The following is a 23577-nucleotide window of genomic DNA, read 5'->3' as shown; positions in this document are numbered from 1 at the left end:
AACAAATTTGGGTCGAATACTCTACCCTCGAAAACTGCTACGATCCCACGCGCTGGTGGGCATCCACAACATTCTTCTAGTTTCAATTGCCGGAGAGTGCTAGCATCATTCTTCTGGTGCCATTGCAAGGGGAAGAACAATTGACATCAAGCATTTTTCTGGCGCCGTTGCCGGGGAGGTATTGCTATATTATCTGAGTCACTTGGGATTTATATCTGCTGATCACTATGAAGAATCTGAAGGATCCGAAGACCAAAGTCTTGCCCTCAACTACGAGGGGAGGTAAGGAATTTCCATTTAGCTCTGCACTTGATTCACCTTCAGTTATGAGTAAGTTTGCAACATCACCTCCTGCTAGAAATCTTGATATGTCGCCTGTGCTTGATGATGCTTGTGATACTACTGCTAGAGATGCTATGCTTGATACTATGCCTGATACTGCTAGAGATGCTATGCTTTATACTATGCCTGATGCTATGCATGATACTGCTAGAGATGTTATGCTTGATACTGCTTTGCCTGATGATGCTAGAGATGCTATTTTGCCTAATGATGCTATGCTTGTTACTGCTAGAGATGCTACTCTGCCTGATGTTCCACCAGGAGTATTCCTTGATGCTCATATTGCTAGAGTTACTGCCAATTCTCGTGATGCTTCTGAAACTGCCGATACTATTGAGTTAGAACGTGCTTTTGCTCCTGCTAGATCTAGCTCTCCTAGATATGAATTGCCTGATATACCTGAGGGTTACGTTATGGAGGGAGAGATAGCTGAAGATTTTCTTGCGTGTAAGGATGCCTATGACGCTGAGAAATTACTTCTCAAGTGGAAGGAAAAATCTCAGGAAGCTAAGATGAAATATGACCCGAAGTTTGCCACTTCACCTATCTTTATCGCCGATAAGGATTATGAATTCTCTGTCGATCCTAAGATAATCTCTCTAGTCGAAGCTGATCCTTTTCACGGTTATGAGTCTGAGACGGTCGTATCCCATCTTGCCAAACTACACGATATAACCACCATTTTCACTAATGAGGAGAACCGCCACTACTATATCCTTAAGCTGGTTCCTTTCTTTCTAAAGGATGATGCTAAAGTATGGTTCACCTCTCTTGCTCCTGGATGTGTGAGTAGTCCCCAGGAGATGGTCAATTACTTCTGTGAGAAATATTTCCCTGCCCATAAGAAGCAAGCTTCCTTGCAGGAAATATACAACTTTGCTCAACTCCAAGAAGAGAGTCTTCCACAAGCTTGGGGGAGGCTCGTCCAGCTACAAAATGCTTTGCCTGATCACCCTCTTAAGAAGAACGAGATACTTGATATCCTCTATAACGGACTTACCGATGCCTCTAGAGACCACCTAGATAGTTGTGCCGGTTGTGTTTTTAGGGAACGAACTGTAGAACAAGCTGAGACCCTACTGAATAACATCTTGATCAACGATAATGCTTGGACTATTCCCGAACCACCTCCTAAGCCAACTCCTAAGAAAAGAGGTATTCTATTCCTCAATCCCGAAGATATGCAAGAAGCCAAGAAATCTATGCAAGAGAAAGGCATTAGATGTGAAGATGTCAAAAATCTACCACCTATCGAAGAGATCCATGGTCTCGATAACCCGATACAAGTAGTAGAAGTGAATTCTCTGCGTAGGTTTGATGAGAGTGATATTCCTTTTGATAAACCTGCTAGCCTATGCTTTGATGAATTTGACAACTTTGTTGCCAAACAACAGAGTTTCAATGATTATGTTAGCAGACATTTGGAACATAGTACTCGTATGCTTAGCCATTTAAGTGCTTGCGTAGACAGAAATGTCAATGATCTGAAGCTTCTGAGTAAACATGCCTCTATGATTACTACTCAGGTAGAACAAGTACTTAAAGCTCAGAATGACCTGATCAATGGATTAAATGACAACTCTGTCAGACTCATTACTAGAGGAGGCAAAATGACTCAGGAACCTTTGTATCCTGAAGGTCATCCTAAGAGAATTGATCAAGATTCTCAAGGAATCAATGCTGATACACCCAGTCATCCTAAGGAGAAGAAGGATGATAGAAGCCTGCATGCCAGTTCACCAAATACTGTCACACCTGAAGAACCTAATGATATTTCTGCGTCTGATGCAGAAACACAATCTGGTGATGAACATGAACCTCGTGACAATATGGACAACGATGTTCATAATGATGCTCAACCTAGCAATGATAAGGATGTGGAGATTGAACCTTCGATTAATCCTGATAACCCGCAACCTAAGAGATACGATAAGAATGACTTCACTGCTAGGAAGCATGGTAAAGAAAGGGAGCCATGGGTTCAGAGACCTATGCCCTTCCCTCCTAAGCCATCCAAAAAAAGGATGATGAGGATTTTGAGCGCTTCGTTGAGATGATAAGACCCATCTTTCTGCAGATGCGGTTAACTGATATGCTCAAGATGTCTCCGTATGCCAAGTACATGAAAGATATCGTGACTAATAAACGGAAGATACCAGATCTTGAGATCTCCACTATGCTTACCAACTACACTTTTAAAGGTGGAACTCCTAGGAAACTTGGTGATCCCGGAGTGCCCACTATACCTTGCTCTATTAAAGGAAACTACGTAAGAACTTCCTTATGTGACCTTGGAGCCGGTGTTAGTGTTATGCCGCTCTCTCTTTATCGTAGACTTGAGTTGGATAAGTTGACACCCACTGAAATTTCTCTGCAAATGGCCGACAAATCAACTGCTTTCCCTATCGGCATTTGCGAGGATGTGCCTGTTGTGGTTGCTAACACCACTATCTTAACAGACTTTGTTATCTTGGATATTCCCGAGGACGATGCCATGGCTGTCATCCTCGGAAGACCCTTTTTAAACACTGCAGGGGCTGTTATAGATTGCAACGAAGGCAATGTCACTTTCCATGTCAACGGTAATGAGCACACAATGCACTTCCCGAAGAAATGATATCAAGTACATTGCATCAATGCTATTGAAAAGACTTCACCGATTCTCATTGGGAGCTTTGAATGCCCTATTCCTCGTGTCAAGATGAAGTATGATTTGCTTGTTGGGGAGATACATATCCCCATTGAGGTGACTTAGTGGCTATTCAAAAATTCTCCGTTCTCTCTTGCGATTCAAGAAAGTTTTGTCATAAGGATTTTATCAACCCCATTGACGGATTTCTTCCGATGACCATAAAATGGATGAATCAAGGAGTCACATACCTATGTTTTAAGCTTTCATTTTCTGTTGCTTAGATGAAAAATGATAGAATTAGTTTAGCTTTTCCTGTTTTCTATTTTAGCGTCCCGGAGAAAAATACCTCGAAAATAAAAGTTCTCCGATGGTCCTGAAAATTTAGTTTGATTTTTTCTGGAATTTTTGAAAATTACTGGGCCTGAGAGCTGGCCTGGGGGCCAGACCAGTGGGCCACAAGCCCTGCCACCGCCACCTACCCCCCTGGTGGTGGAGTGCAAGCTTGTGGGGCCCACAGGCACCCCCTCCACTCATTCCAGCTCTCAGCCTCTTCTTCCACCTCGAGAAAAAATTGTTTCGCAGCTCAAACCCACGTTCTTGCTCATTTGGCTGTGATTTTCGATCTCCTTGCTCAAGGCACCATTCTCCGAACTGTTTTGGGGAAATTACTCTTTGGTAAGTGACTCCTCCATTGGTCCAATTAGTTTTGCTCTTGTGCTTTATCCTTCACATATTCTTGCTACCTTGGTGACCCTGTTCTAGAGCTAGAAATGTTGATTTTAGCTGGTCCCAAGTAGTTTTAGCGCGTGATATGGTCTCTAGGCACTAGTAGGAGTAGTTGCTACAAGTTGGGTTAATCTTTATTCACTTTTCTTTCGAAGTCTCTAAAAATTTCAGAATTTTTCAGAGCTAGGAAAAGGAAAAGATGAGGAGGTTCTTGAGAGGCTCTTCAAGCCGTAACCCCAAGGAGGATGAGAAGAACCACCCCAACTACGTAGTCCCTCGAGTCACAGAAGTTCGAGCGTGCGAGTGGCCAAGTGATGAATTTTTGCGCGCCGCCAGACTTTGTGAAGACTTTCATTACTTCGTGGAGAACGCAGGTCTTACTGTGTTCGTTGAAGATAAGTGCTCACAATGCCTCCTCCTCACCAATATTTTTGTTCAAAGCTTCAACTTTTATCCGAGGAAGAATCCTCCCATGGTTGAGTTCATGATATACGATGTCCTCCAGTGCATGACGCTGCAGGATTTTTGCAATGTATGCAAATTACCTTATGTTGGGGATATCCGTGACCCTCGTCCACGGGACTTGGAGGATTTCATTGGTACTATTGCTGTTGGAGAGGAGAGAGGAGTGTATCGTGCTAGAAATGCTAGCATACATTTTCCTGTGCTTCGGTACTTCTCATTATTTGTGGGAAGATGTTTGATTGGCCGTGGGGAGGCTGGATCACTTAGTTCTCCATACCTTGCGATTTTGCGCGAAGGCCTATATAACGATAAGACTTATAGCTTGGGCGCTATAGTAGCTCAACGGTTGAAGCTGAACCGTTCTAAAGGTGTTGTCTATGGAGGTATCGATGCTACCCGTCTTGCTAGACACTTTGAGATACCAATTAGACTCGGAGAGGAAGGATAGATGCTTCTCCCTAAGAAATATCTGGATTATGATAGCATGGTTCGCCATGATTTTCTGGATAGAGATGCTAGTAGACGGATGATTTATAACCTGGTATTTAGTCAGGGTACTCGAGAGACCATTGCTTTGCCGGCTCCTTCTTTGTTCAATCTTCATGCAGGCAGGTACACTATTATGCCCTCGGACATCTACGCATATTGGGGCTTGGCCCAACCACAGGCGCCCGTGCCCGAGCCGCCAGTTTATTAGTGGGAGCCAGAGGAGCTCACACAGCAGTGGCATCCACAGTCTGCTCCGGAGTATCCTGGAGCTGGTTATTTCCCACCTTGGGAGTATACCAAGCTAGGCCAAAAGCCTAAGCTTGGGGGAGTACGTGTTCTCACCGACTCTACATTCATGCTTATGCTTTCACTTTGTGAGCCAGTGTTTACACTTTGCCACTGTATTATCCATGCTAGTTTATTTTCATTTTCTTGTTTTCTTGTTTTGTGTCCTTTTGAGAAAACCCAAAAATATTTTTCTTTCTTCTTTTGCTTGTTGGGAGTTTTCCCGTGTAAATAGTTTTCTTTTTCTTTGGGTCAAGGTAGAAGATATTGGTTTCAATGTTTAGTGGTTCTTGCATGCTTACCCGTTTAGCTTTCAAAGAGCCATATTATTTTGTCTTCTCCTTTGTGTTTGCCTACAGATTCAGCTTAGTCCAATGCGCTTATTATTGTTCACATCGTTTGATCGTGCAAATGAAAGGCAACAATGATGATATATGATGAAGTGACTGAGACTGAAAAGCTGGTATGAACTCTATCTATTTTGTTTTTGTAAATATGACTAGCTTGTCGACCCAGATTTAGCTTTGTTGTGAGAGAACCATGTTTGCAATGACAACTTAGAGATCATAGTTTCTGATGCCATGCTTATTTAGCTGAGAGTTTATAATGGTTTGTCTTGAATGGCAACATAGATTTTGAGATGACTAAGATGTAGTATGATAGGATGGTATTCTCCTTTGAATGTTTAAAGTGGCTTGACTTGGCGCATGTTCATGCATGTAGTTGAAACAAAATCAACATAGCCTCTATGATGTTCGTGTTTATGGTGATTTATATCCTATTCATGCTTGCATTTAATGTTAGTCAAACTCATTGCATCTTGATGACTGTTGTCGCTCTCTAGTTGGTTGCTTCCCAGTCTTTTGCTAGCCTTCACTTGTACTAAGCGGAATAATGCTTGTGCATACACTTCCATAAACCCAAAAGTTTTTCCATGAGAGTCCACCGTACCTACCTATTTGCGGTATCTACCTGCCGTTCCAAGTAAATTTGCATGTGCCATTCTCTAAACCTTCAAGAAATAATCTGTTTTGCATGCCCGAACCGCTCATGTGGTGACAAGGGGCTATTGGTATCTTCCATGCTAGGAGTGTTATCCTCGACATGTGTTTATTCATTGTCATTCACGAGAAAGGGGCCGGTAATTGGAATGCCCAGTTCCACGCTTAAATCGAAAACATAACTGTAAGACAAGACTCCCCCCGGATTGATGTTAGTATGGACGGTACCCGAGGATTCGACTAGCCGTGGAGTGTGATTGATTGGTGGTGGGGGAGTTAAAACTTTACTTTCCTGTTTGGGAACCGCCTATAGCATGAGTAGCATGGAATATATTGAGAACTCTTGGTCATTGCTTTGACAATGAAAGCATGCCACTGAACATTATTATCTCTGTTTTCAAAGCTTGAGCTCTGGCACATCTACAAATCAATGCTTCCCTTTGCGAAGGGCCTGTCTATTTATTTTCCTGTTGAGTCATCCTCTTCTTTTACAAGCACCAATTAGAGAGCACCTCTGTTATTTTTATGCTTTGCTTTTGATTGATATTGAGTATGACTATGACTGGATCTTTGTTGCTATGAATTATAATGTTTAGTCAACCCTTGATCTTTGAAAGTGCTCTGCATTTATGTTTTGCGGTCTCAGAAAGAGCTAGCGAGATACCACCTATTCATATTGCTTCATCCTTGTTTTGATTGAAGTGTTGGTATTTGAAACTCATTATTATTTGCTCGTTAGCTGATTATGCCATTGATATTAGTTTACCGTGAGACCTTTGTGTCATTTGCTTATGTGGTTAACTTGTGATCTTGCTGAAATTCTGGTAATGAGTTAGACATAGTTGCAACAACAAGATCAAACAGAGTTTGTCAAAGTTTTTCTTTCTCTCTCAGTTTGTCAACTGAGTTGCTTGAGGACAAGCAAGGTTTTAAGCTTGGGGGAGTTGATACGTCTCCATCGTATCTACTTTTCCAAACTCTTTTGCCCTTGTTTTGGACTCTAATTTGCATGATTTGAATGGAACTAACCTGGACTGACGCTGTTTTCAGCAGAATTGCCTTGGTGTTATTTTTGTGCAGAAATCAAAGTTCTCCAAACATCCTAAAAATCTATGTGGAGCAATTTTGGAAAATATGAAAAATATTTGCGCCAAGTTCCACCTAAGGGGGTGGGCCAGTGGGCCACAAGCCCTGGCTCCGCCACCACCCCCATGGTGGCGGTGGGTAGGCTTGTGGGGCCCACACGGCTCCACCGCCCCCAACCTCGGGTCTATAAGTTCACTTTCGTCACAGAAAAAACAAAAAGAGAAGTTTTCGCCGCGTTTGCGATACGGAGCCGCCGCCACCACCTGTTCTTCATCTGGAGGGAAGATCTGGAGTCCGTCTTGGGCTCCGGAGAGGGGAAATCGTCGCCATCGTCATCATCAACCTTCTTCCCTCTCTAATTCCATGAAGCTCTTCGTTGTTCGTGAGGAATCTATTCGTAGGCTCGCTGGGCGGTGATGAGTAGGATGAGATCTATCATGTAATCGAGTTAGTTTTCATGGGGATTGATCCCTAGTATCCACTATGTTCTGAGATTGATGTTGCTACTACTTTGCCGTGCTTAATGCTTGTCACTAGGGCCCGAGTGCCATGATTTCACATCTGAAATTATTATCTTGTCACCAATATATGTGTGTTTTAGATCCGATCTTGCAAGTTGTAGTTACCTACTATGTGTTATGATCCGGCAACCCCGGAGTGACAATAACCGGAACCACTCCCGGTGATGACCATAGTTTGAGGAGTTCATGTGTTCACCAAGTGCTAATGCATTGGTCCGGTTCTTTATTAAAAGGAGAACCTTAATATCCCGTAGTTTCCTTTTGGACCCCGCTGCCATGGGAGGGATGGACAATAGATGTCATGAAAGTTCTTTTCCCTAAGCACGTATGACGACACACGGAATGCATGCCTACATCACATTGACGAACGGGAGCTAGCCACATATCTCTCCGTGTTATAGTTGTTGCATGATGAATATCATCCAAACAAATCACCGACCCATTGCCTACGAGTTTGTCCTACTGTTGCTACTGCTGTTACTTGTCTTGCTCTGCTGCTGCTACTACTGTTGCTACTGCTGTTACTTGTCTTGCTCTGCTGCTGTTACTACTGTTGCTGCTGCTGTCGCTTGCTACTCTTGCTACTTGCTATTGCTGTCACTACCGCTGCTCCTTGCCACTGCTGTTACTTGCTACTTTGGTGTTACTACTTTGCTTGCAGATACTAATCTTTCAGGTTTGGTTGAATATGATAAATTCAGCTGCTAATACTTGATAGTATTCTCTCACCTCCCGTCATGCGAATCAACAAATTTGGGTCGAATACTCTACCCTCAAAAACTGCTACGATCCCACGCGCTGGTGGGCGTGAACAACATTCTTCTAGTTTCGATTGCCGGAGAGTACTAGCAACATTCTTCTGGTGCCGTTGCAAGGGGAAGAACAGTAGACATCAATGCCCTGGGAAGGCATCCCTTCTTTCGTATTCAATCCATCGGTAACGTTACTTGGGGCTATATTTTTATTCACCACATGTTATGTGTTTTGCTTGGAGCGTCTTGTATCGTAGGAGTCTTTTATTTTTGTTGTGTCACAATCATCGTTTCTGCACACCTAGAGAGAGAGACATGCACTCACCGTGATTTTGTCGAGCTTCACTTATATCCTTTGGTTAGACAATTCAGCTCACATGTGCTTCACTTATATCTTTTGAGCTAGTTGCTTTTGCTCTACGTGCTTCACTTATATCTTTTAGAGCACGACGGTGTGTGGCTTGGTAGTTGATCTATGCTTTGAAAGTAGTCTCAAAAGGTGTAGTTATCCAAAGGGATATGAAAACTTCCACCTTCATGTGCATTAAATAGTTAGAGAAGTTTGATTCATCTCAACTAGTTTTGAGTTGTGGTTATGGTAATATTGAAGTTATATTAGTAAGGTGTTGTGGATCTAGAAATACTTGTGTTGAAGTTAGTGATTCCCATAGCATGCACGTATGGTGAACCACTATGTGATGAAGTCTGAGCATGATTAGTCTATTGATTGTCATCCTTTGTGTGGCGGTCGGGATTGCGCGATGGTTTATACCTACCAACCCTTCCCCTAGGAGTATGCGTTGAATGCTTTGTTTCGGTTACTAATAAAACTTTTGCAACAAGTATATGAGTTCTTCATGACTAATGTTGAGTCCATCGTTTAGATGCACTTTCACCTTCCACCATCACTATCTTCTTTAGTGCCATGCAACTTTCGCCGGTGCACAAAACCCACCATTAGCCTCCCTCAAAACAGCCACCATACCTACCTACTATAGCTTTTTCAAAGTCATCCCGAGATATATTGCCATGCAACTACCACCATGACATGTGCCACCACGTCTACATTGCCATTGCATGATCGTAAGATAGCTAGCATGATGTTTCCATTAATGTCCATGCCATGCTAGATCATTGTCACGGTACACTACCGAAGGCATTCCATATAGAGTCATCGTTGCTCTAAGTTTTGAGTTGTAAGTGTGATGATCATCATTGATGGAGCATTGTCCCATGTGAGAAAATAAAAGAGGCCAAAGATGCCCACCAAAAAAAGAGAGGCCGAAGAGCCCATCCAAAAAAAGAGAGAAAAAGAGAGAAGGGACAATGCTACCACCTTTCCACACTTGTGCATATTAAGCACCATGATCTTCATGATTGAGAGTCTCTCGTTTTGTCACCACCATATAGCTAGTGGGAAATTTTCATTATATAACTTGGCTTGTATATTCCAATGATAGGCTTTCTCAAATTTGCCTTAGGTCTTCGTGAGCAAGCAAGTTGCATGCACACCCACTAGTTTTCTTTAAGAGCTTTCACATACTCTTAGCTCAGGGCATCATTTGTATGGCAATCCCTACTCATTCACATTGATATCTATTTATGAGCATCTCCACAGCTCATTGATATGCGTAGTTAATGTGACCATCTTCTCCTTGTTTTTCTTGCAACCTCCACCACACTCCACACCACTTATAGTGCTAAAACCATGGCTCACGCTCATGTATTGCGTGAGAGTTGAAAAAGTTTGAGAAAGTAAAGGTGTGAAAACAATTACTTGGCCAATATCGGGGTTGTGCATGATTTAAATTCGTTGTGCAATGATGATAGAGCATAGCCAGACTATATGATTTTGTAGGGATAACTTTCTTTCGGCCTTGTTATTTTGAAAGTTCATGATTACCTTGCTAGTTTGCTTGAATTATTATTGTCTCCACGTCAATAGAAACTATTGTTTTGAATCTAATGGATCTGAACATTCACGTCACATAAGAGGAGTTACAAAGGACATCTATGCTAGGTAGCATGAAAGCATCAAAAATTCATTCTTTATCACTTCCCTACTCGAGCACGAGCAGGAGTTAAGCTTGGGGATGCTTGATACGTCTCAAACGTATCTATAATTTTGATGGTTTCACGCTGTTATCTTGCCAACTTTGGATGTTTTTTTTACCTTTTATATCTTTTTTGTGACTAACTTATTAACTCAGTGCCAAGTGCCACCTGTTTTTTCTGTGTTTTTGACTCTTTCCAGATCTGATTTTGGAACGGAGTCCACACGGAATAAAATACCCGAAATGAATTTTTCGAGAACGGAAGAAGATCGGGAGGCTTGAGGGCAAAGCAAGTGGGCCCACAGGGGCCCCACAAGCCCTGTTGCCGCGGCCAGGGGGGAGGCCGCGACAACCAAGCTTGTGCCCCCTGGCGCTCCACTGCCCTAGGTCTTTGGCCTATAAATTCCCTCAAAATCTAGAAACAATCAGGGCATCCACGAAAACACTTCTCCGCCGCCGCAAGCTTCCGTTTCCGCAAGATCTCATCTGGAGACCCTTCCCGGTGCCCTGCCGGAGGGGACTTTGGAGTTGGAGGGCTTCTTCATCAACATCATCGCCCCTCCAATGACTCGTGAGTAGTTCACTTAAGACCTACGGGTCCGTAGTTAGTAGCTAGATGGCTTCTTCTCTCTCTTGGATCTTCAATACAAAGTTCTCCATGATCTTCATGGATATCTATCCGATGTAATCCTCTTTGGCGGTGTGTTTGTCGAGATCCGATGAATTGTGGATTTTTGATCAGATTATCTATGATATATATTTGAGTCTTTGCTGATATCTTATATGCATGATTTGATATCCTTGTAAGTCTCTCCGAGTCTTGTGTTTTGTTTGGCCAACTAGATCTATGATTCTTGCAATGGGAGAAGTCCTTGGTTTTGGGTTCATACCGTGTGGTGACCTTTCCCAGTGACAGAAGGGGCAGCAAGGCACGCATCGTGTTGTTGCCATCAAGGGTAACAAGATGGGCTTTTATCGTAGATATGATATTGTCCATCTACATCATGTCATCTTGCTTAAGGCGTTACTCTGTTCTCATGAACTTAATACACTAGATGCATGCTGGATATCGATCGACGTGTGGAGCAACAGTAGTAGATGCAGAAAGTATCGGTATACTTGTTTTGGACGTGATGCCTATAGATATAATAATTTCCATAGATAACGTCACGACTTTGCGTGGTTCTATCAATTGCTCGATAGTTATTCGTTCACCCACCGTCTACTTGCTTTCATGAGAGAAGCCACTAGTGAACACTATGGCCCCCGGGTCTATTCACACCTATCGTTTCCACTTTCGCTTTTACTTTGCTTTGTTACTTTGTTGCTTTCAGTTCTCACTTGGCAAACAATCTATAAGGGATTGACAACCCCTTCATAGCGTTGGGTGCAAGCTCTTTGTGTTTGTGCAGGTACTTGTGATAATCCTTCACTGGATTGATACATTGGTTCTCAAAACTGAGGGAAATACTTACCGCCGCTGTGCTACATCACCCTTTCCGCTTCGAGGGAACACCAACACAAGGCTCCAAGGCCACGGGGGAATCCTTTGAATATTTGCTAAGGAAGTCCCTAAAGGCGTAGCCGTAGCAGAAGGATTCCTGGTGCCGTTGCTGAGGAGTATCAAGACAAGAATAGTCTCCCATGAGCACGCTTGTTTCTGGCGCCATTGGAAGGTCTTTTGTTGCAGTAGCATGGCCTCAGAATGACCAGCCGATCACCGGAGGGCTACCGGCGACGAGGTCCCGCGGCGGATCTCGTCGGGCTCCTGTGGAATCGGGGCCTAGAGGAAGGAATCGAGGGGGAAAACTTGGGGGAAAGAACCCTGAGCTCACGAGGAGTGCAGAGGCGACAAGAGCAGGCTCGGGGATGGCATGAGGAGGGAGAACGACGGCGGAGAGCTCCGGTGACCCGAGGAGGAAGATGACGGCGTCACGGCGTTTGAGAGCTTCTCGACGTCGAGCGACTGGCTTAGGAGCTTCACGGAGCTTCGACGGAGCTGTTGCACGGATCAGGAGAGAGGAAGAGAGACTGGAGTGACTGCTAGCTCGAGCTCGAGCTCGCGGTCATGGCGGCCGAGAGGGGGAGAGAGCACGGGGCGAATGGCGAGGGGACGAACACGGGGAGGTCTTGGGGGACCTTATCCCCTTCGCGCCAGCGCGATGCGGTGGCCAGGCAGGCACGCAGGTGCGTGGCCGCGCCGGAGGGAGCGGCGACCACCTCCTGGTGCCGACTGGCACAAGGAAGACGACAAGCACTGTGGTGGGCTGGGCCTCAGGTGAGCGACATGTAAGGTTTTTCTTATTTCTTTTCTTTTCTGTTTCTGTTTTATTCTTACTGACTTTGTTTTATTTTATTTTTGGCTCCAAACTATTCCTAAAATAGTTTGGATGTTACTGGAGTGTTTGTTGGAATATTTCCAACCACATATAAAGTTTTCAACATTTTTGGAAACTTTGAAATATTTGAAATCAAATATATAATTGATTCCAGTAGCTTTTAACATAAATTTAAAATGCCAAAAGTATTTTGAAAATATGTTTCACCTCTGATATGTTGTTTTCAACATTTATGTAAAATATTGAATTTTTATGAAGGCCATTTTGGGTTCATTGATTTGGCACTACTTTGGTTTTCTTTTGAATATAGAGTTTGTTGAGGTTTTGCTTTGATTTCATTTCCTTCCTTGAGTGAAATTCAAAATCTTATGATGCAATGGAAGAAAACATAAGCTCAAACTTGCTAAACCCTAATGGGGATCAGGGATGTGACAGTCTTGCCTAATGGAAAGTTATTTACTTAACTAAGAAGATTGGAAGGTGGTACAAAAATACTCGTCGGGTCTTTTGTTCCAGCAGTCATGATATAGGTTCTAGCTTTGACCGCTCTTAAGGTCCCACACTCTTGGCTTGAATCACCAACTTGTGTTTTGGTTTAACCTAAAAGAAGAATCCTATCATTTCACTACTCGACAGAGGCTCTGCATTCATCCATCGGATAGGACGCCCCATCTATGAAACAAGAGAACAAGATATTGACTTTTTTTACATCTGTAACTACATTCTCACATTTCTTTTTTGATCCCATGACTTTTTATGCGATTAGAAAACGAATGAGATCATAAAGGACATCATTGGGGTAAACAATGCAATAGCTTAAGTGAGAGCAAAGCCCAAAATGGCATAATCAAATGATTGTTTAGCCAATGATGGATTTCACGCCACAGAATGAATCAAAGAACTGAGGACGTTTCCAATACTAAGAACAACTCTGGCTAAAGCAATTGTAGCAGCTCCGACACCTATTGATTTAGCACCTTCTAACATCTCGAGTCGAGAAAACAATTTTCTTGTCACGTTTTTTCCTTCGCTCTTCTTTATTGGATTTCTTGTTGATGATTCGAAGTACTTGGGCCTGCACCTCCATAATTCTCTAATATTGGGTTATGCGAACAACTAATTTTATACATATTATCACAATTTGCAAGGCTTGTCACATATTCAAGAAAATGAGTTGTGGATTGAAAATCATCAGGTATAGGTAATCGTCGGGTATATGTATAGGTAGGGGGTCCGTCAACCCTTGTGGGGCTGGGTGGGGTATCATGAACTACTGGAGCAACTACCCCTTGTGGTTGGGGTAGACTCTCAGTAGCTTGGTTTATGAATGGCACAAAAATCTATCTGTGATAATTATGTGAAAAAGTCAAAAATAGCCTATTGGGGTTCAGTTGGCGAGAAAAGCCTTCTTCCTACATCTGCGAGTAAGGGGCAATCTTTTTGATTAATTCACAAGTGAGGCAAAGTGCTTTCTTTTAAAGAAGCATCTGGTTCCATCTTTCTTTCATTAGTTAAGCCACCTTTTTCTAAGAAGTATTTTTGTAATTCTGGATTAATAGTACTTAGAATGGCTTTTTCATATTGTGTAATTCTGTCTAGTGGCATTCAATCAGAGAAGCCGTTGACAACATCATAAATCATGACAATTTTTTTAATTGGAAGTGGTTCTATTGTGGTTGTTTGGACACTTCTGTAAGCCTTGCTCCTCTATTGAGTAATTCCCGAGTCGCAACATCAAGGTCTGACCCAAATTGAGCGAAGGCGGCCACTTCGTGATATTGTGCTATTCGAGTTTTGAACTACCGCAGACTTGTTTCATAGCTTTCAACTGAGCGGCAGATCCGACGTGACTGACGGATAAGCCAAGGTTAATAGCTGGTCTAATTCCATGATAAAAGAGCTTTGTTTCCAAACAGATTTGTCCATGTGTAATGGATATCACAATGGTGGGGATATAGGCCGATATGTCTCCAGCTTGTGTTTCAATCATGGGTAACGAAGTCGAGCTACCTGCACTTGTCTGGTCTGATCATTTAGCGGCTCTTTCTAAGAGACAGGAATGTAAATAGAAAACATCCCATGGGAGAACCTCACGGCCTGGTGGTCGGCGTAACAATAATGACATTTGTCAATATGCCACCGCCTGTTTACTTAGATCATCATATATAATTAATGTGTGCATTCCATTATCGCAGAAATATTCCCCCATGGCACACCCTGAATACGGGCCAGAAATTGTAGAGGAGCAGGATCTGAAGCGGTGGCTGCTACAAGAATGGAATATTCGAAAGCATTCGCTTATGAAAGAATTTGAACAAATTGTGCCATAGTCGAGCATTTTCATCCAATTGCAACATTGACACAATACAATGTCTGACTCTCATTTGTGCCCCTTGAGTTCATTTGCTTTTGGTTTAATATTGTATCGAAAGCTATTGGAGTTTTTCTAGTTTGCGTGTCCCCGATTATAAGTTCTCGTTGACCACGGCCTATAGGAACGAGGCTATCCACTGCTTTTAAGCCTGTTTGCATGGGTTGCGCACATATTTATGTTCAATAATTCTCGGGGCTTTCACTTCGGCACGTCTACATTCGGGATAGCTTAGAGCCCCTTTTCCATCAATAGGTACTCCCAAGGCGTCGACCACACGACCTAACATGGCCTTTCCCGCAGGAACATCCACAATAGATCCAGTGCGCTTGACAATATCTCCTTCTTTAATAGCGGTATCACTACCAAAGACAACAATACCTACATTCCCATTCTCAAGATTTACGGTGATTCCTTTCTCACTGATGGCAAATTCCACCATTTCCCCTGCTTGAATCTCGTGCAATTCATAAACACGTGCAATCCCATCTCCAACGGAGACCACTAGACCCATCTCATCCACTTGAAAATTCGTGTAGAAGTTGGTCATTCTACTTTATAATAGAGTCCTGAGTTCCACAACTTTGGATGAGAATTCCATACTTTAAAAAATTAGATTGATGATATTTTGAAGGGAGAAATCCGCTTTAAAGAAAAACCTTGATGTTCAGTACACTTCACACAATCCCGATTTGACACATCAACACTTGAAACAAAGTTTGTCAAATTAAGTAGCGACCTCCATATAGGAGAACCACTCGTGCCCCAAGGGCTGACTCTTCTTTCATTATCTACAATTTTTTTGCGTGATCAAAATTGTTTATAGGATGTCCGAGAAGACATGCTTTCTCTGGTGAAGCTTATAGAAAACCCCCTTCTTTATACTAATCTTAACATAGTCTTTGTACGTTAATAAGCTAAAATCAGACCTTCTACGAGTGAAATTAGAGAAGTCTAGCACTACGTGTGTATCCTTAAACCTCCGACCATCCGCTCTCGTACCAAAAGGTAAGAGTTGATAAACCATAGTCAGGCACATAGTTAGTGGTAGAATGCTTATTGAAAAGAGAGGTTCCACGTAATTCCCTTATAACTCTAAGGCCTTGAGCTTGAGGAGTGCCACTATTTTCTATTGATCAGAAATATAAGTAAGAAAAGTAGCTATTCTTCCACTTTCTCTCTGTTGCCTATCAGATTGTCGCCTATTGATGGTAGGTTTGTTCTAGAGGTTCTAGAGGCATTACTTTGGCTAGGTGGAGTGTTTGCGAGTACCCTATCTATCACATTGATCCCCTCAAGAGAATTTGGAAATAGGTCATTTATTCGTAATTACATTCCCGGAAGGGTTCCTCCTTGAACAAATGTCTCATTTATGGATACATTGGGAGCAAAATTGGAAACCCTAGCTAGTATTTATTTTGGAAAGGTTAACTGACCAAAGAGATGTAGCTTTTTCTCTCTTTCTTTCTTTCCACCAAGCTTCTTTATTGGAGTTTACTTATAGTGGTTCATTCTTGCCTTGTAGCGAGTTGGGAGGCCTACTCTCCGAATTCGAACTAGCTGAAACGGAACTCGCTAAGGCTCCATTCAAAGAAAAAAGAATGGAATAGGATGAGGCGGTGAGCTTTTGGAAGATCATCTAGAATCTGGTCGGATTAATGCGCACCGACAATCAATAGTAGAAGTTCTTTACAGGTTTGGTTTTCCTTTCTGATCAATCAAATGGCTTTTAATAAACATCAATCCATTCAACTAGCCTTTAGGCATAAAGAAAGCAAGGGCGCAACATTCCATTACCGATCATGGTGGTATCAGAAGCACCCCTACTCCTTTGGTATGTCTACCTTACCTAAAAGGACAAGTCTTGCCGGCAAGTCGGCTGTCACACAGGGATCTAGGATAAGAGGGATCTTGGAGTCATTTGTAGACTGGACGTGTTGTTCAGTTGAGTAGACTGTGCATATGGGAGTGGATCCTAGATGATATGCTCAGTCGAGAGGGCCTTATACTTGGGTGCTATCTGAGTGTGGGAATTTGTAGTATGGAAACCTGGTCGATAGACAAGGGTGCTTGTTGAGGGCAAGGGAACTCCAAGATGAGATAGGATACCTATATATGATAGTGGTTTAAGTGATGGGTGATAGACCATGCACTTGCCTTGGATAGTGAGGAGGCATTTCGTCAAACAATGTATGGGTGACATTGTTGATCGTGTTCTCGAGGACTATGAAGACCAAGGAGTCATGAGTAGTGATCCCGTACTTAGTGTACTGGTTTAGTAGGGAAGCCTTGTGTTCAGGCACTGTTAAGAAAGGGGTCATCCTAAACTTGTGGAGTGCGATGGGGGACTTGGATATAGATTGTGTGCCGAGTGAGAAGCTTTGCAGAGCATACTCCGGTAGACATATTCCGCTGCGACATATTGAGTGCTGGCCGTGCTAAGGACATGTTAGGTTAGCTCAGATGGTGGGACATGCTGAGCGCAGCATGGGGAGATATCCCGAAAGTGTTCGATCTGGTTCACCATCATTGGGAAAGCCAGACGTTTCAAAAAAATACGAGGAGACCACTACAAAAAAGGTAAAAGCATAGCTAGACAGAAGGATAGAGCGAGCCTATTCCAAGCAATAGAGCTCAACATTTCCAAATTAGAGTATTTACTTCATTGACAGTAGAATGCTCCATTTTCATATTTATAAGTATATATATAATAAAACCGACCAAATCCAGAAGAATAATGCACATCCAAGGAAATTAGCATACTTCTTTGAACCCATGTGAAAAACTTGTTGTGCCTTTTGGGCATAAATGCAAAATTTTGTGAAAGGTTTGGCTAGAGCTATTTTTTTGTTCTTGGTGTATGCAGAATTCAAATATTAGGGCTTTATTTACATAGTCAATACATACAGGGTTTCTTGGACAAGTTTTTTCAATGGGGTAAGATGAGATCCTACGGTTCACTTTTGTATCTTTAGAATTCCACTTCACTCCACAATGGGAATCATGGATGGAAAATCAAGACAAACTCAGCGTACTCTTTCCCAACCTTGTGAACACAAAGCTTCTCTTATGATTTTCACTACTTTCTTTAGTTTAGTGATGGATACCTTAGAGAGTCTAAGCCTGTAGTACCCTCTGAGGTTGGTGAAGGCAAGTGAAACGTAAGCGAAGTTTCGAAGAAACGATACAAAATATGCATTTTTATCCCTCCTCTCTATATTCTCTGTAATGTTCACAAGTTTCTCGAGGGTTCTGTTCCAGACAATCCTAATTGCTTTGATAGCATGCCTGTCGAGCGACTAGCTTTCAAGTAGATTCCATCTATATGAAGCATATGTTGGGTTAGAATTGCTCGGGAATTCATTGATAGTGACTTTTGAAGTTCTATTTTTTTAGTCTACTCCTCTTTTTTTGATCGAGCCGCTTTCCCTCATTCTACTCGTTCAACCCTCTTCACGAACTTGTACAATCAATGCCACAAACATAGCAAACTCGATTATTGAATATATAAGCAAAGAGGCGGCGGTTTGGCACCAGATATCCGGGTGTGTGGAAAGAGAAGCTGTGAAAAGCAGAAAAACCATCAAAAAACGATGATTGCTCGTGAAGGTTTCCATAGAAAGACCCCTTGGTTCTCGCAAACAGATCACAATTACACGTACCTGGGAGCATACCGATGGAATGAACAAAATATGAACAATTAACATAATATAGTCATAGATCTTAGGTTGTAACTTGATGGTGGGAGAATTTGTTGATGTTGCACCCATGAAGTATGGAAAGTGCCAAATATTGGGAACTACCTAGGGAGGAATTAGAAGCAGGAACAAGGAGAAGCGAGAACCACTTAATGGAGGATTCTATTGTATTTCGGCCTTTGTCCCCCATAGAAACTGGGGATCGAAAAGCACCAAATTTGATGACCTGCTAAGGGAAAGACAAAGTAAGAGCATGCTATTGAAGACACTGCAACATATGTCGGAGGGGCCTCCGTTGATTGTGTACAAAAAAATACAAGTCCAAATGTAGGGTAATAAAGGGTTTAGCTAATGGAGAAATTGACTTTTCCAGGAACCACTAATGTGTAAACCATGTCAAACCAAGATCGATCAATGTCTGAATGAAACGGATTTGAACTTCTCCTAGAAAAGTTTTCGTTGCAAAATTCAAAAAAATGAGTAATTCAAAGGAAACATGAATTTGAGGCATGCGCTGGACTGAAGAGACTGATTCCTTTCTCTCGGACCTTTTTTTTGCATCAGAGAATCCCGCACCCTGTTCGCAATCAATGCAAATTAACATTGCTCAAGACCCTGAGAAGGCCCTGATAGAAGTGGGGCCATCTCTTCTGAGCTTTGAAGTCCCTTTTACTTTTTCGTAATTTCTTTACGAAAAAATCCCCTGTTAATCCTCCACCACACAGTTGTCCAACGTGGGTTTTTAGAAAGTGGTTGTTTGCCCTGGATTCGTAACTACTACCCTCGCCCCAACATCTTTTTATTAAGATTCACTCATTTTGAAGGTTCGTTCTGCTTTTGGTCTTCAAGAAATTCAGAATATTTTTGAATTCCCATTTTTGCGCTGGGTGATGTCTACTACACAACCTTCTTCTTGTAGACTCGTGTTGGGCCACCAAGCGTAGAGCTTTGTAGGACAATAGCAAGTTTCCCTCAAGTGGATGACCTAAGGTTAATCAATCCGTGGGAGGCGTAGGATGAAGATGGTCTCTCTCAAGCAACCCTGCAATCAAATAACAAAGAGTCTCTTGTGTCTCCAACACACCCAATATAGTGGTAAATTGTATAGGTGCACTAGTTCGGCGAAGAGATGGTGATACAAGTGTAATATGGATGGTAGATATAGGTTTTTGAAATCCAAAAATATAAAAACAGCATGGTAACAAATAGTATAGAGAGAGCAAAACATTGTATAAGTGCTTGGAAACAAGCCCAAGGGTCCATACTTTCACCAAAACATACGTCAAGTGAATCAATAGAACATCACATTGTCACCATAGATATCCCATTGCAAGACATACATCAAGTGTTCTCAAATCCTTAAAGACTCAATCTGATAAGAAAACTTCAAAGGGAAAACTCAATTCATCACAAGAAGATAGAGAGGCACTAGTGGAGAATGAGGCAACAATCCCGTTTCGTAGGATCTTTAGTGCTGGTTCTGCAATCGGCACTAAAGGGTGGGGACTAAAGCCCCCCCCTTTAGTGTCGATTCGTCACGAACCGAGACCGAATGCCCACCACGTGGCACGAGCGTGTGTGAGGGGGCTAGGGGCCTTTAGGGGTTTTGGTAACCAACCAGGACTAACAGGTTTAGGGGTTTGGGGTTTCTATTTTATTTTTCCTTTTAATTTTGTGTTTTCCATTTAATTATTTTTCATTTCAAACATATTTTACGCTACTACATATTGTACACGTTATGCATATATAAAAATAGAATTTCTCGTAGAACCGATCATAATATATCATCGAATTTCTCCACGACCATTCACACATACACATGTATATATACAATTTGTCCTACAATTTGCAGATCATTACATGGAGGCACTACAACTTGTAATGGTATTCTCCTTTGGCATCTATGACTTGGTCGAGCAAAAATCCCGCTATTTCCTCTTGAATTGCTCGTACGCGATCCGTTGGTAGGAGTTGATCCCGCATGCCTTTCATGTTTATTAAAAAAGAAGATCAATATGAATATATTAGTTGTGTGTATATATATATTAGATCATGATAAAAAGAATTGTGAATAGTGTTCTTGCAAACGTACCCAAACTTGTCTATCACTTTTGGACGTTTCGGACGTCATCATGCGAATGTTGTCGCAAACATAGTATGCACATAAATTATTCCCCTGCGCCTGCCTTAGGCACTTAAATTACGAGAATAGAATTAAATCAGGTAATAATTATTCAAGCATGATAATGGTATTGAAACTAGAATTAAAGAGATGGTAGCTAGCTACTAGTACTTAATTAGTTACCCTGGGTCGCACCCATTTCAGTTTTTGTTTCCGTTGGCCTTCAATCTGTTTGATGAACTTTCCCAAGCCCTGCCCGTCGGCAAAGAAAATGAATAAAAGAGTTATTAATTAGTTGATATCAGGAAATTAACTAAAGAGGCCGACATATAGTTCGATAATGATTGAAATTACCTGTCGACCATCCCCCTCACGATTGTGTAGTCTCTATCGTCTATAAGTAGTGAGTCCAGTACATGAACTTTTCCCTCGTCAACTTCAATGATTAGCAGGATCCAGTGAAAACTATATGCGCACACGTTTGTATAATTAGGTGGGCACGTGCATATATAACTCATCAACTACACTTATTAAAATCTAGTAAGCAAAAACAGAATTTGTAGTACAAGACAGTGTCACTTACCCGAAGTTGTAAGGAAGTAGTATTTCTGGTTGGGTATTTAGTCACACCAAAAACTCTACCAAGCTTTTCTATGTGTCTTTTCGTTCCCAATTACGCGTCCATAAATATTCATTAATGGTATTTGGGTCAATGAACCCAATGCCATAACATCCATCTTTTTTCATTTCATACATCTTCATTCTGCATAATACCACAGAAAAGAATATATAGTGAGGATAATTACACGTAATAAACGAGCACTACAGCTAGCTAGAGACTTAAATTACAGAAAGAAATCACTTACAGACAATAGCAACTGACGATAGATTTGTCGAGTGCGTCTTGATTGAGTAACTAAAACATTTCTTGATACTCAACCCATAAATATTTTTTATGGTAGTAATGCTCTTCCTTGACTTTCACCTTGAGGGACTCTCGATCCGTAGTCTTTACTACTCTTAGGTATCATTGATGCAATTCATACATTCTCGTTGATAGAAGCGAGATCTGCCCAGGCTTGACCATAGGTTGTCCGCGAACATATTTCCATATTAGTTCCTCCTCTTTAAACGTTTGGAAGTCCTCGATGGCTAGGATTTGTTCTACAGTGACACCTGCTCTTTAGACTGCCTTCTACGATCGTCGGTTATTACTAGCCGCTGATCGGCGGTACTCACATGTGTTTGTAGTGGGGGGATCGATTACACTACCTGTTCTCCTAGCTGGGGATCAATTTTCCCGCATTTTTTTCCAGCTGCTTGGCTCGAGCTCGAGCTCGGCTCCTTCCTTTTTTGTGCTTGATATGACCTCTTGATAGAACGATCTTAGTGTGAGTCGGTATGCTTGCTAGCTGGTTGAGCATTAAGAATAAAGTGTTGTATGACATGCTCAGGTATGATCTCCCTTGGCGGCGGGGATGGTTTCGGTCCAAAATGGGCCTTCACTTGGGCTTACACTTCGGCTGTGTTTTCCTCAGGAGTTAGGTGGTAAGGCAACCTCGAAAGAGTCTTGAGGCTTGGACCATATTTTAATTTCTTGCCTCCTCTTGTAATGCTAGCCGATGTAGCTATGGCGCCTCTCTTCCGCTGTTACTGAGGTAGCGGAGCCCGATGTGGCAGCGGAGACGGCTGACGCGGTGCCTGACTTGAAGGAGGAGGAGTGGGCTGACGCGGTGCCAGACTTGGAGGAGGAGGAGTGGGCTGACGCGGTGCCGGACTTGGAGGAGGAGGAGTGGGCTGACGCGGTGGCGGACTTGGATGAGGAGCAGGATGACGCGGTGTCAGTGGCCTTGGAAAGATGATGCAATCCTTTCTCCATAGAATGATATGATGTATGGCCTCTCTGAGTGTTTGCACGTCGTCACCTCCACGAATGTCAAGCTCTAGCCCCGAATATCCTGCCACCACTTCATCAACCCCGACACGAGCATAGCCAGCTGGAATCAGATTGCAATGGAAGCTTGCTTCATGGGGATTTGTATAAGCATAGCCGCCCGCCACCTTCATGGATATGTTCTTCACTTTTATGTGTAGCTCACAAGTTGTCGTATCTATGATATCATCCACAGGGTATCTATCTAGTGCATCATTGCCTGGGGCGGAACCCACACTGCTTCTCGGCATGGATGGGATGGTGTTATCCAATGCTGGACCTGCTAGCTACTGCCGCTGCTGAGACCCCCTTTCCTGGCTTAGTGAGTCGATCTGCTGGTGCTGCCGCTTGAAAGCGAGTCCCAACTCCGCGTGCTTTGGTTCTACAATGTGAAGGTGTTCTGCTTCCTGCTTCCTATGCTCCTCCTCCAGCTTCATCTTCTGCTCCTCCTGCTGCTTCTTTCTCGCACAACTTCTGTATTCGGTGTTCCAGTCCGCAAACCCCTCAAACCACAGAACAACACCTTTGCCTCGTGTTCTTCCCGGGTGTTCAGGATTCTTCAGGGTGCGCGTAAGCTCGTTGTTCTCTTTGTTGGGCGTGAACACCCCCATCCGAGCCTCTTCTATTGCAACAAGTAAACTTACATCGGCTCCTTTAAGACATGCTCGCTCCAAAACATCGCCTGTCTTTGGGTCCAACGTCCCCCATGCCCATAGAACCAAGCCCTACACCTGGGGGCCAGCTCCTTGTAACTGGAGTGA

At 42.7% G+C, this 23577-nt stretch overlaps 2 pseudogenes; both read right to left on the bottom strand.

Moving 5' to 3' along the window:
* Positions 1-14141: 14141 nt before the first annotated feature.
* LOC123413621 lies at positions 14142-15664 on the bottom strand (annotated as a pseudogene).
* A 2791-nt stretch (positions 15665-18455) lies between these two features.
* On the bottom strand, positions 18456-22762 carry LOC123408952 (annotated as a pseudogene).
* Positions 22763-23577: the final 815 nt, after the last annotated feature.

Source organism: Hordeum vulgare, chromosome 7H, assembly GCF_904849725.1.
Source record: "Hordeum vulgare subsp. vulgare chromosome 7H, MorexV3_pseudomolecules_assembly, whole genome shotgun sequence".
Classification (NCBI taxonomy): domain Eukaryota; kingdom Viridiplantae; phylum Streptophyta; class Magnoliopsida; order Poales; family Poaceae; genus Hordeum; species Hordeum vulgare.
The sequence above is the reverse complement of the archived record's forward strand: the minus strand, read 5'-3'. Positions and strand labels throughout refer to the sequence as shown.